Below are 13,689 nucleotides of genomic sequence, written 5' to 3' on the forward strand. Positions count from 1 at the left end.
CGCGGCGGGCGCAGGCGCGGGTGGCGGGGTGTGCTTGGGCGGGAAGTGGGTGGTGAGGGCCGCTCTGGGCTCAGCGTTCCCCACCTGGAATGCGTCCTGGCTTCGGCTGGCCCGGCCCAACCCTCAGCGGCCGCGGTGCCCAGGCCCACTCCTTCCGCGCCTGGAAACGTGAGACGGGTCACTGAGGACGACGTAGGCAAACTTTGCAGAGCACGTTGCCACCTGTTGGAGTAGCCGCTCCAGCCCCAGTCGAAATGCACGGCCGAACAATGGCAGTTCTGAGTGGCTCAGGGGCCCACACTTTCTTTAAAACCGATGCACTCGTAGTAATATTTCTTATGCCCCACATCCAGAGGCCTGTGCTCACCACCTCAGCAGTGCCCGGGGAGGTTCGCCAGGCGTGGGCAGGCTCTCCCTTGAAAGCACCTGACCTGGTTCTACCTTGCACTGGGGCTGAATGGTAATTAATTTTTTTATTTGTGTTTTTGAGATAAGGTCTCTCTGGCCGACCTGGAACTCCCTAAAACCATGCTGGTTTACATACTACCTGGCTCTGCCTCACAAATGCTGGGGTTAAAGGTGGGCCCCACCGCGCCACACTGTAGCTAATTTAAAAAAAAAAAAATTACTGAAGTCATGAGACCTACAAATTTCAGGCAGTCCAGAAGGAAAGTGTGTGGAGACAGAGAAAGGTACGATAGTACGTTAAAAACAGGCAGCTTAAACAGCAGCGGTAAGTGCTCCTTTAACTCGTCCACCGTAAGTTTTAAATGTTTAAAAGCAAAGTTGTTGGGACTGGAGCTATGGCTCAGAGATTAACATTAACGTAAGAACATATTGGCTGCTCTTCAAAGGAGCCAGATTGGGTTCCCAGTGCCCACAGGGAGGTTCACAGCCATCCAGTTCCAAAGAAATCACTGCCCTCCTCTGGCCTCTGAGAACACCAGGCACACATGTAGAGCACATTCCTACTTGTAGATACATAAAAATATTTTTGAAAATTAAAAACCAGTGAAACTTTGTACCTAGCAATTATTAAAACATTTACAAAGAAGAAATACAAAATTCATGATACAGTAGTTTTCTTACAATCTGACCTTAACAAATGCTGCACCATGTCTAAGAGCACTGGGAAGGGTTTGGAAATGACCTCGTTATTACAAATATCATATTTAAGTCCATATATTAAGGCTTGGGAATTCACCAACCAACTTACGTAATGCATATAATCTTTTGGTTACTGCTCAGCGCTGTTTGCCATGGTATGTATAAGACTTGTGAGTCTTTGTAATCTGTCAGTTGTGACTTTTTAAATTTTCATTTCAACAAATTTGAGTAGCTGCCAGATACTGTTCAGGCTCCTGGAACGCCTGAGGCTGGCATGCTCAGTCCCTTTACAGCATGGCATCATATTTGCATATAACCTATTTCCATCTTTAATGTGTTTAAAGAACAGGGAGCCAGAGCAGGTGCTATAAGCCTCAGAGAATTGGAAATCACATCAGCTAGGCAACAGAGGGTCAGAATATGGATACTAATCAGATATGCCTTTGTTTCCTTCAAGGGAATTACATGGGAATCTCTTATTGTAATGCATGAACAGAGTAAGTACAGTCATCTATTTGTTTTCTATTACTGCCATAAAAGTTGGTACAAACTTAGCAATTTAAAAGAACAGAAATGTACTGTTTTCTGTAGGTCAGGGTGCAACTAACCCCCTGTGCTGAAGTCAGCTTGTCAGAGGACTTCATTCCTTTCTAGAATCTCAGAGAGAAGAGTGTTAGTTTGTTCTTTCTAGCTTCTAGAAGCCCCTGAGGTGCCTTGGTCTGTAGCCCCTTTCCTCTCCTTTCAAAGGCAGTAGCATCAGTAAAGAGGTCTTTAGTTTTTAGGATTGGTGTAACAAAATTGGGCCCACTTAGGATAATCTCACCATAGCAAGGTCCTTAATCATAGCTCCCACGTTCCTTTGCGTTTTGTAAGAAAATATATTCACAGGCTCTGGTGATGAAAGTGTGGAAATCTGTATTGGGGGAAGCTTTCCCTACCACACCTCTGGCCCCCAAAGAGTCATAATGTTCTTATGCAAAATTCATTCAGTCCTTGTTCCCAGAGGAACTGCATAGTTTCAAAGCATTACAACATCTAAGTCTAAAAAGATTAAATCATGTAAAATTTCTAAATTCAATAAGGGTGAGACTCTGGGTTTCTATCCAGGGCAAAATTATTTCCCATCTGGACCTAAGTGACTAGAAAATAAATTCTCTGCTCCCAAAGTACAAAAATAGTCATTGGAATAAGAGACAGAATTATAAGATGGTTAAAACTATCTCCTATAAAAAAGAGAAGCCAGAGTGGGGAAGCAACAGTCCCAAACAGCCTCAAATCCACCCCAGCAGTCTCCACTCAAAGTCAGGGCTACACCTCTCCTCCGTTCAAATAAGAATGTGATGGCCTTAAGGGTCATTACTCTGCCTCCAACAACCATTGCTATATTCTTTGAATTGACTGTTTTCCTACGTATCTGTATATTTGTCTTACCCACTTCATCTCTCCATTAGCCCACATCAAATGGCTAGTTACCATTAGTTACCTTTAAGTAGACACTTGATCAGTACTTTTGAAGTGCAGCATTTTAAGAAACTGCATTGTAAACCACTTCATGGGAAGTGCAAATATGCCATCTAGTTTCTGTGGAAGGGAAAGAATGCATCTCCGTTTTGTATTCAGGTCACATCTTCTCTGCAGCTAATTTACCCTAAAATCGTTCATTTCTTTCAGGCCCAAAGGCGTTTTTTTCTGGTCATTTCTATGGAATAGGCAACAATGTACATCCAAGGTTATCCTTGTGAAACCTTTTAAGGATGCTGGAAGCCCAGCTCTGCCTCCCAGCAGGTGGCAGCAGATGAGTGCTTAGCACAGGGCACTGACTTCACCCTGGTCCCCAGCCTGGTTAATGTGGTGCTGACCTTCCTTAGGGAGAAGAGCAGAGAGAATCTGGAAGCCGCCCACCTGGCAGTGTATCAGCATGTTGCCTGGTGGGGGAAGCATACTTAAATTACATAGCTAAATTTTATTGTTCATATTCTTTCTCATTTTATCTTTTCCTTTCAACTAACTGTGTTAAGGCATTTTATGTGGAACTTTTGCTGTATTTATGAGTCATGTTGGTCTGTGACTTATTTTCTAATGTCTGTCAGCAGTTTTTCTAAGACTAATGTCATTGTGCTTGCTGTCTAAGCTTATAAGATTGACATGTGTGTTAACGTACATTCCCCTGGTGTTGCCGTAGTTGAACACACTGTCCATAACCATCAATACATTAATATCCATCAGCATTAGCTAGGAATACATGCAGTGTAGCTCAAGTATTCTTATAGACAAACATGTATTTTAAGCCTTTATTGAAAAAGTCGAAGGAAAAGGTTAAAGCATCTAAGACAGGGCCAGCAAACTGTGGGGCATGGGACAAGTTAGTGTCTAGCCTAACTTTTGTGCATTGGAAAATCCTGGGGAAGTTCCTAGAGGAATAAGGATAAAGAGAGAAACTCACCATATCTGGGGGAACTGATCACTTCTCTACAGGCATAAGACAGGAAGCTTTGGTGGACCCAGGGCCAGGGCATGATGGCAGTGCCTGGGCCATATTTGGTTGTCACAGTCAGAGGTATTGTTACTAATGGAGCTGTTAAAGCCAGGGAGGCGGGTAAGCATCCTGCCATGCACACAGACATGTCCCTCAGCTTCGCTGACCTCCAAGATTACTCATCCTAAGGTTGACAATTGCTAGTTAAAACTGTCAAAGAAGAATAGTACAAATTAATTTAGACCAATAAAGTCAGATCACAATAAATGAATAAATTCATTCTAAACCAAAACTCTCTGAAGAGGAAATAGAAATTTTGAGTTAATAATTTAAAAATATTTTACAAAAACCCTCTAGACTCAAGATGGTTTCGCTGATGAAATATGTAAATATATAAAGACCATGTGATGTTAGTTATACATAAACTGGGAGAATGAGGGAGTAATGACAGCATAATCTTATAAAACCTGAGGTGTCAGAAGCAGTCATCAGCAAGTAGCATTGGAGATGCAGATGGAGAATCCTTGTACAAAATACCAGCAGATTGTCACAGCAAAATAAGAAAAAAATACAACCGTCAAATGGGGTTTATTCCAGAATGTAACTTTCACCCAACATAAATAAATCAAGCGCCTGATGGCACAGGCCTGTAATTCAAGCTTCTCTGGAGGCTAAGGTAGGGTCACAGACTCAAAGCCTGCCTAGGCCAGCTGAAGTCCAGTCAGAGACAGAAAGACAGACACCCCAGCAATAATGAACCCACTCTGGATTTCTAACCCATCATGAAAACAACTAAAACGGTAGGGGGGGGGGCTTTATTACTGCTGTCTGTGAATGACCAGGGGCCACCAGCATACTTATTGATAAATCTGTCCTAGGCCTGAATGAAATGAGGCCATCTCCTTACACAACTGCTGTTGGGCTTTGTTCCAGGGTCTCACAAGTCTTCCAGAGACAAAAATTAGAAGAGAGTTAAGGTTGTCCCTGTTTGTACAGTCTCATAATTCTGCTGGAATTAATGCTAGGTCATAGGTGAAGTTTGAACAGTATATAAAAGTATTTCAACATGCTAGCAAGCAGCGATTTTAATATGAAAATTTTAAACAGTAGCAAAAATACTTTAAAATGCTTTTAATGAAAGATAGGAGCTATATCCTGAAACTACACAAATGCTTAAATGAAAACATTTAACAAACACAGTGATGAGCACATTCCAGATTGTTGGCCTCAGAAGTCCAGACTGACACCCAGGTCTGTTCTCCTCCGCCAGGGGACGCACACGGGAAATGAGTGTGGGGTTTTTAGTTCCAGTTTCCAAACAATTGCACTAACCTGGTTCTGCCCTGGGCCAGGAGTAGTCTAGAAACACCCGAAGCTGGCTGTTTTCCCTCTAAATATTATACCAGAAGTAGAATTACAGCATATTTAAAAGTCACAAAATTCTTCCTTGCATCCTTTCCCCCTGATGGCTTTAGTTGACAAAACAGAAAATCTGTTTTGATGAATTTAATAAGTAGACAAAATATAAATTACACGCACCTGATGGTGTAACAAAAATTCTTTGCAGAATGCTGACTCTGAGGAAGCTACCTTTTGCAAACTAAGCTTCTGGTTGACAAGATGACTCATTCTGTTTATAGACAGGCAAGGTTTCAAGGAGGGAAGGCCCTAGGATTTCCTGGGCCAGCTATGTCTCTCATCCTATTATTCCAACAAAATACTTGAAATTCATTATTAAGAAAAAATTGCAGCATCTAGCTTTTGTGCTAACTGTATCTCTTCCAAGGGTTTATGAAGGTACAAGCTTTGGCTTAATCGATTTTTAAAAAGATTTGGGACTATAAATAATTTTTAATATTAAAAAGTACTTTGAACGTGACTCTTGAAAAGGTTTGACGTTCTGCCTCTCGGTGCTTTTTTTTTTGGACTGTCAATCATGCTTTATTTAGCAAGATTACTGTTCAAACTTCACTTTTAAAAGTGTGTGTGTGTGTGTGTGTGTGTGTGTGTGTAGAGCCTTCAGAAGTCAGAAGAGGGTGCAGATCCCATGTAAATAGATTTGTGACAGTTATGAGTGAGGTACTACATGGATAGTGGGAATTGAACCTAGATTCTCTGGAAGAGCAGCCAGCACTTCTAACCACTCTTGAGCCATTTCCTCTGCCCTAAAACTTACTTGCAAATGTGTTCTGAGCTGCTCCCCACATTTCCTTCCCTTCTAAGGACGTTCTTTCTGCTTCTATGTTTTACACTATTTTAACTCTATGCTGACTTCTGATGGTTTTGAGAGTAGTTATGCTGTTGCCTACAGTTTTCCAAACTCTCTGGGGATGTCTTCTTTTCTGAAAGTCTTCCCATTGTGAGTCTCACCACGAAGGGAAGCCAGACATGACAGTTTACAACTCCCCAGCTGAGGACTGTTGTAAGCTAGCCCCTGTCCTCACTGTATCATACTACTGAGTGTTCCTACCAGGATCCCTATGAAGTAGATGCTCCCAGGGTCCATATGTTACATGCAGACACTTCTGTCCATAGGATCAGCACTGATGCCTTGTGTGGTGTAACAAGGCCAGGCTCATGCTGACTCCATTATCCCATACTTGATGATGCTACACCCCATCAGCAGTGGGTTTACTAGAGTATAACAAAGCTATGTTGATCCCCTAACCATGCAACTTCAACATGAGATGTCATGGACTATACTAGCACCTGATTGGCAAATTTTCCAATGTTACTCAAAATTTCCACATGATGGGGTCAGTGAAATTATCCACATGCTGCTGTTGATACTACAATAGGGCTAAATATGTCAATAGAAGTTAATTAAAGGTTTTAAAATATAATTTTAAAAGAGGGTCCACAAAAGACTGTAGGCTAAGGCAACCTTTTTAAATGTAAGGAATGAAAAGATTACAACTATGCATAGGGGTAAGAGGAATTAAATACAGAGGTAAGGCATGAACCTCTGTAATCAGAAGGTATGTGGGACAGAGGTCGAAGAGTTTCTGCAGGAAGGAAAACAGTGAAGGAAGTGAACTAAATGACAGCAGGTGACTTTAAAAACAAAGTGAGGCCAGCTGATGGTGACGTGGTGCCAGGCAGTAAGATTCCACACTGAGCAAAGGGGCAGAAGCCCATCACAGGCATGGCCATTTCCTCTTCTTACCAGGAAGAGCATTATGTTTTTTCCTGAAAAATCAAAGATAGCACAGACCTTGGAGAAATGACTAATGCCTTTTAGAGGCTGCTGAAACCACTCCTTTGTTATTACAGTGTGGCAATATAACTTAATTATCATTTCTGGATCAGCGGAACCAACATTACCTGAAGTTGTCAAGCGTGCATACTCCTTGGCTCTACCCTAGACTTACTAAATCAGAAACTCATGTCAGATGGTGCATATATTCACCCCAAAGCTAAAAATCCACTGGCAATTAAGAAAACTCAATGACACTTTATAGTGACATAAAATCATTGAAATTTATAGTACAACATTAAAGCAATATCAAGCAAATGATAGAATGCATTTAAACGTGATTCTGTGAGTCCTTTTGGACAGTGGAAAATGTCTGTGACATTAACAGTGGGAAGTTTAAACATTAAATTATTCTTCCGGCTGGGGGTTGGTGGGCTTTGTGAGTATAGAACTTCCTGTGCCAGCATGCAGACCTGAATGTGGAGCCCCGGAACCTACTGAAAAGTCAGGCAAAGGCTGGAGAGACCACTCATAGTTAAGGCGCTTGTTGCACTTGCAGAATGCCTACGTTTAATTCCCAACACCCATTCTGTGGTTTACAACCATAACTCCAGTTCCACAGGATCTGTCCTTTTCTGACCTCTGTGGGCACTACATAGACTCACAGGAACATGCATATATGCAGGCCTAACACCTACATGTAAAATACAGCGAATAAGTCTAATAGTTTTTAAAAGGCCAGGCTCAGCCTCATGCATCTGTTATAACTCCTAGGCTGAGGGCACAAAGACAGATCCCTGGAGTTCTCTGGCCAGCCAGTGTAGCCAGACACGCAAGCCCTGTTAAGTGAAGAGATCCTGTTTCAAAAAATGGAGGTGGAGTGTGATAGAACCTGCTGCCAGCCTCTAGCCTTCAGAGTGTGCACCTTCACAGATGCACACTTGAATCACATCTGCACTCATGTGCACGTGCACACCAAAGAAAAAGCTTGTATTCACTTGTTGAAACATCTGTAGAAAAAATGTTCCATGCAAACAAGCAATTAGCAGTGGCTTTTGGGCCCTTAGGGTTATATGAATATCCCCTCTTAATCTTATAGATACTGTTTCCAGTTTTCTTTAAGAATTGTTTTTTGCTCTTATATTTTGTAACAATCTTATCAACACAATGATTAAGAAAGGAGAAAGAAAGGAAGTAGAGTAGGAATAAGAGATAAATTTAAATGGCCCCAGTTTGGTGAAGAGAGAAAAAAGTGAAATCGCACCTGAGAGACAGCAGTTTGCCTCATAGAAACAAATCCCTGAGCCAGGGACTTGGATGCAGACGCTGTTTGAGGAGCATGTGCCCAGAGACTATAGCAGCAGTGTGCAGTCCTGAGGCCTCCACAGATGTGCTGACAGACTCATTGCCTCCTCACACTCCCCTACCGTCCCCAGAAGCCAGCCATACACAGCTCAGCACCACTGCAGCCTTCTAGCGCCAAGCTAAACGTGTTCCAAACTGGTCTAAATTGTATAAACCGTTCCAAACAAGTGCCATCCCCTCCATTGCCCCTTTCTCTTTAGAGCCCTGCACTACCTTCCCCCAGATGGAATACTTGTCTGCACCTGTCTCCCAGTTTGTAAGTCTGTCCTGTGCCCAAATACAAAACATCTTTACATTTACTTCAACTCACTCTATGATTTGTTTGTAAGTGGGGGAAAATAACGAAATTCCCCAAGGTCCTATTTAGACACAACATAGGAAAAAATAACGACACAAGTGGCCACCAAATGCATGACAGACAGACAGACACCTTGATTCTTCATGGAGGATCCAACATAGAAAACCAAGTAACCTGTGTTCAGCATTGGACAGGAGAAAGGGAGTAAACACCCGAGAGGGTGGGAACATCTTACCGCAACACTACACTTGACTCTAAGTGCATTACTAAAAATACTAAGTGTGCTAAAGTGATGTTATGGGAAACATCTTTACATTTAGGTATGCTTACATAGCTATTACTCCTAGGAAGAACTACTGTTAAATTGTGTGTGTGTGTGTTTCCATGCACATGAGGGCTCTCAAGTGAAAGACAGATGACAACGTATGGGATATGCCTGGTGTATGCAACAGGCTGTGCTTAAGAACAACAATGGCCAGGCAGTGGTGATGGAAGCCTTTACTCCCAGCACTCAGGAGGCAGAGGCAATCAGATCTCTGTGAGTTCAAGGCTAGCCTGTTTTACAGAGTGAGTTCCAGGACAGTCAGGGGTACACAGAGAAACCCTGTCTCAGAAAAACAAACAAACAAACAAACAAACAAACAAACAAAAACAACAAAAAGAACAACAACAATGAAAACATAAAACATGTTAAATAAAAGCCACTAGTTCAAAAGTAGACTTAAGAGCCGTACTTTCAGAGGAAAGCTAATACGATGCACCCTGGGGGAAACACCCTCCCCCAATACTACCTGCTACTACCTAATATAACCCAATACTACCTAATATACTACCTGCTACTACCTAACATACCCAATACTACCTAATATACTACCTGCTACTACCTAACATACCCAATACTACCTAATATACTACCTGCTACTACCTAATATACCCAATACTACCTAATATACTATCTGCTACTACCTAACATACCCAATACTACCTAATATACTACCTGCTACTACCTAATATACCCAATACTACCTAATATACTATCTGCTACTACCTAACATACCCAATACTACCACAAAGTGCTGATGCTTGAAGAATGAGAAAGGGGACAAAAATTGTATTTTTTAATTGTAAAGGATATTACCATTTTAACAATATGGCAGCCTGACTAAGTTATTCAAATCAGTCATTCCCATGGTGGGGTGGGGGTAGGATGATGGGCAGACTTATAAATGATTAGTAAGTAGCCCATCACACAAACTCTTTAAAGCAGTAAGGACCCAGTGACACCATAAGGGATGCCAAACAAAGCCTAAGGGAGTGGAGTGACTGCACCAGACAGAAGACACAGCTCTGCTTGGGGCCTTAGGGATTTTCAGAAACAATTTGCAAAGAGAAATCCAAAAGCAGCTGATGGGGTAAGCAAGACACAGGGGAACAAGTTGTGGTGAAGTAGAGCTAGGGAATATCAAACAGCAAAACCTAACCTAAGAAATATTCCAATGAAACTAGCACGGCTTTAAGAACAACAAAACTTCTTGAAATGCAAAACAGCAATGAAAATGCAAGTCTCAGATTTACTGACATACAAGAAACAACTGAAGGGGAATTACAATGTTTGAAGACAGACAAGAGGAGATTATTCAGAAGAGAGACACTAGCAGGTAAATACAAAGGAGTGGACATAATGTGGAGCAGAGCATACACATTATATCTATCTACTCAGAGTTCTAGTCAAAAAGGAAAGAGATAGCCTGCTGGTGGTGGCACATGCTTTTAATCTCAGCACTCAGAGGCAGGTGGATCTCTGTCACTTCAAGGCCAGCCGTGTCTACATAGTGAGTTGTAGGACAACGAGGGCAGACAAACAGACAAACAAAAATCATATCTAGTGATGGGCTCTAATTTCAAATAAGGTAATTCATTTTTAAAAGATTACATTAATAGCCTGAGCTGTTACCCTGAAGAATAATTCAATTTTTATCCAATTCTTTGTACATTTTTGCTGACCTTGGAAAGATGAGCTTTGGTGTCTGGTGTCTATTATTCAACAGCCTGTGATAAATATACCCCGCACCCTTTAGATCTAACACAAATGTCTTGTTTTGTTTCTTTTCAGTTTCACAAGAAAAGGGAACAGGACTGGACCGCTGGCTGTTCCTTCTTTGATCCCAGGCATGATTTCAGCTTGTAGAATAAATGAGAAATGCCTGTTGGTTTAATTAAAAGAACCGCATTGGCTGTGCTAGCCTGCCTGCCTTCTGGTGCCCAAGCAAGTGTACTGATAAAGGAATCAAAAGCTGCACACTCAATTGTCCCAGGGTTTTCTCATCTATCTTGACAGCTTTTGAGAATATAAGTCAATTTCTCAAAAGCGGTTTATTGTAAGCCTTGAAATATCCAGTTTCCTACCTGGTACCTTAAATCATTACTTTTTCCGTAGGGATAACTGGTGAACTATCTCCAAAATATATCCTTCTTGTCCGTTGACTCAGATAGCTCATTGGGAAGAAGCCAGCTGTCTCCTCTGGGATGCTGGCTGGCCTTTGAGGTGGGCCCTGGAGCTACTGCCTGGGGATCAATGTACTACCACAACACAGACTAAATTCCTGGTCCCTTGGGATATACCTCCAGTGTAAGACCTCCAGGAAGGACTCCTGCTAGGCCCAATCACAGAGACTAGTAGGTGTGGTCAGAAAGCCCGGGGCACAGCCTGATTGGTCATTGTACAGGCGCGTTACCACTAAGGCTGAGCTTTAGGAGAAGAGCAAGACAATATCAATGGCTAGTGGGGTTCACATGAAGGCAAGACATGGACAGCTGCTCCTTCATCCGTGTTTTTATCCCCAAGGAACAGCTTTGTGAAAGTGCTCTGTGCTCTCAAGCTGTTGCCAGCAGGGTCTGTCTCTTCAGCGTGGCTTTTAAGAGGAAAGTGCAGCAAACTGGAGCCTTAGCAAAAGGCTGCTCGCTAGCATGAGAAGCATTTGATTCCAGCTTGGAAACAAGGGGTGGGGCAAAGCCTTTTTACCACCTCCACCCCATCTCTCCCTCTCTCCCTTTCAGAAAGGCAGATTTATCTAGTGGTGCATCCCTTGCCTTCATGTCAGAGTGTCAGCTTTGTCATATTCCTGACTGTTGTTACTAGAATTTTTTTAAGATTTATTTATTTTAAGATGTATTTATAGATACTTTTTGCCTGCACACATATCTCTGTGGGGGTGCTCTGGAACTAGAGTATGTGGGTTGTGGGAATTGAACCCCAGTCCTCTGGAGGAGCAGCCAGTGTTCTTAATCACTGAGCCATCTCTCCAGTCCCAATTACTGGAATTTCATATGAAAGCAAAACCACGGCATAAATCTTAGCAAATTTGAATTCCATACTTTTTACCTTTTTCCATTCACCAGAGATGAGATGCAGGTATATTCACGTTAAAACAAAAATGCAAACAAGTCAGATAATTAAAAGGAAATCCAGATGATGCTCTCAAACCTGAAGAAACACTTGTGGAGCCAGATGGAAGCAGAGTAGAGTTGGACTCTGTCACCATCCCAAGGGAACGAAGCATCATGGGCTCTGATTTGTTCACTTGTTTCTTTATGTGCGTATGTACAGGAATGTATACTTGTGCTTGCATGGAAGTCAGAAGAGAGCATCCTGTCTCCCTCTCCATCACTGTCTTCTTCCTCTGAGCCAGGGTCTGTCCCTCAACCCAAGGCTCTTGGTCTTCTTGGTTAGGCTAGAAGGCAGCAAGTCCCAGCAATCCCCCAGTCTCCGGCCCCTTAATGGATCAGTCTGGGGGTGTAGAGTGTCTGTGGGATCCAAACTTGAGATCGTAGCAAGCGATCTTAACTGTTGAGCCCTCTTTCCAACTGCTCCCTGTCTTGACAGCAAGAAAAATCCCAACATATACTCTGAGGTCATGTTGGAACCATGTGTTTGGAGACAGCAGAGGTTTGGGACAATCTTTCCAATCAGGATGACTCACAGCTGTGATCAGGGCTTTCTCTTTTATCAGCTATACTATCAGAAAAGAAGACCCTTGTGAGCACAGTGTCTGCCTCAAGCTCTTCATCTTTTCCACTGTTACAAAATCTCTGGGGGAGGATTACACACAGGATCATGAGTCCTGTGTATGAAATTATGATGACTTATGAATGATTACATTCATCACAATTACTGTGAATAAAAAATGTTATGTTTTAAAGGAACACTGGGGAAATTATGAAAAGTGAATTAAGCCAAGAACAAAAGGACAAATCCATATTGCCTGATTTGTTTTATATGAGGTGCTTAAGTGGTAAATTCATGGAGAGAGAGAAACAGAAGGGGGGCTGTGGAGACAGTCCTGAAGAGTTAACAGGACCACAGTGTCTTCTGGAATAATGTGAAAATTGTAAATGTGGATGCTGGCAATGACTATATAAGCCTAAATGCCCCTGAAGTATATCCTTAAAGAGTGGGTAAAACAATATACTTTGTTATGCATATTTCAGTAAGGGCTGTCTTATTCGTATTTTTAAAATTATAACACAACTGAACTTACATATGTCCTAAATTGTTACTCCTGGGAGTGCCAAAACATCAGGAGCTGCACTGTGGAGGCCAGCTCTGGACATTCTCAGTAGAAAGCATTATTTCTGCAGAACAGAGGACGTGAGAGCAGATGGGGCAGGTGGGAGAGGAGGGATGACCCCAAAGTGCAAGCTGAAGCTCCTGGAAGCTGTGGACTCGCTTTTGAGACAGCTGCTAGCACCCACATGTACTTCTGTACAATGACCTTACTGCACACTGCACTGTGCAGTGGACTACTCTCCTGTCTGGAAAGCCACGATGTTTTGTTACAGCAACAGAAACGGAACTGACACATAACACCTACAGGTGTGTAACAGCAGGCTTTTTGTGCCCGACTCTTTCCCAGACACACCAAGGAACTGGGCCTCTGAACTGAGATCCTCAGAGAGAGCCATTTTCTAAGGAATATGCTGTCTAAATACATTCGTGTACACTTCAACTCCATTTGCAACTGTGTTCACATGTCAAAAGACCCTGGTTGATTCAGAGAAACAGAGGGCCTCCTCCTGCTGGAGGAACATGGCTCCCCAGGCAGGGAGAGAGATGGATCATAAGAGACAGATCCAGCCTTTGCCTTTGTCCCATGGTTTCTCCCCCAACCCCTCCTCAGTGACATTCATCTTTACTTTCTGCTTCAAGGCCACTCAGACTCAGCAGACCTGCACCTTCCCTGGACTTAA

The 13,689-nt window shown here is 42.5% G+C and overlaps 1 long non-coding RNA gene across 2 annotated transcripts; it reads left to right on the plus strand.

Annotated features, from left to right (window-relative positions):
* The first annotated feature begins 30 nt into the window (after positions 1-30).
* On the plus strand, positions 31-12,727 carry Gm4890 (predicted gene 4890). 2 transcript variants are annotated; one of them, NR_045822.1, is made up of 3 exons: positions 31-460; positions 1,565-1,604; positions 10,556-12,727. It is a non-coding gene; the product is annotated as a predicted gene 4890 (long non-coding RNA). The 2 variants fall into 2 exon arrangements; NR_045823.1 differs by lacking the exon at positions 1,565-1,604.
* Positions 12,728-13,689: the final 962 nt, after the last annotated feature.

The sequence above is a fragment of the Mus musculus genome, chromosome 8 (genome assembly GCF_000001635.26).
Source record: "Mus musculus strain C57BL/6J chromosome 8, GRCm38.p6 C57BL/6J".
Classification (NCBI taxonomy): domain Eukaryota; kingdom Metazoa; phylum Chordata; class Mammalia; order Rodentia; family Muridae; genus Mus; species Mus musculus.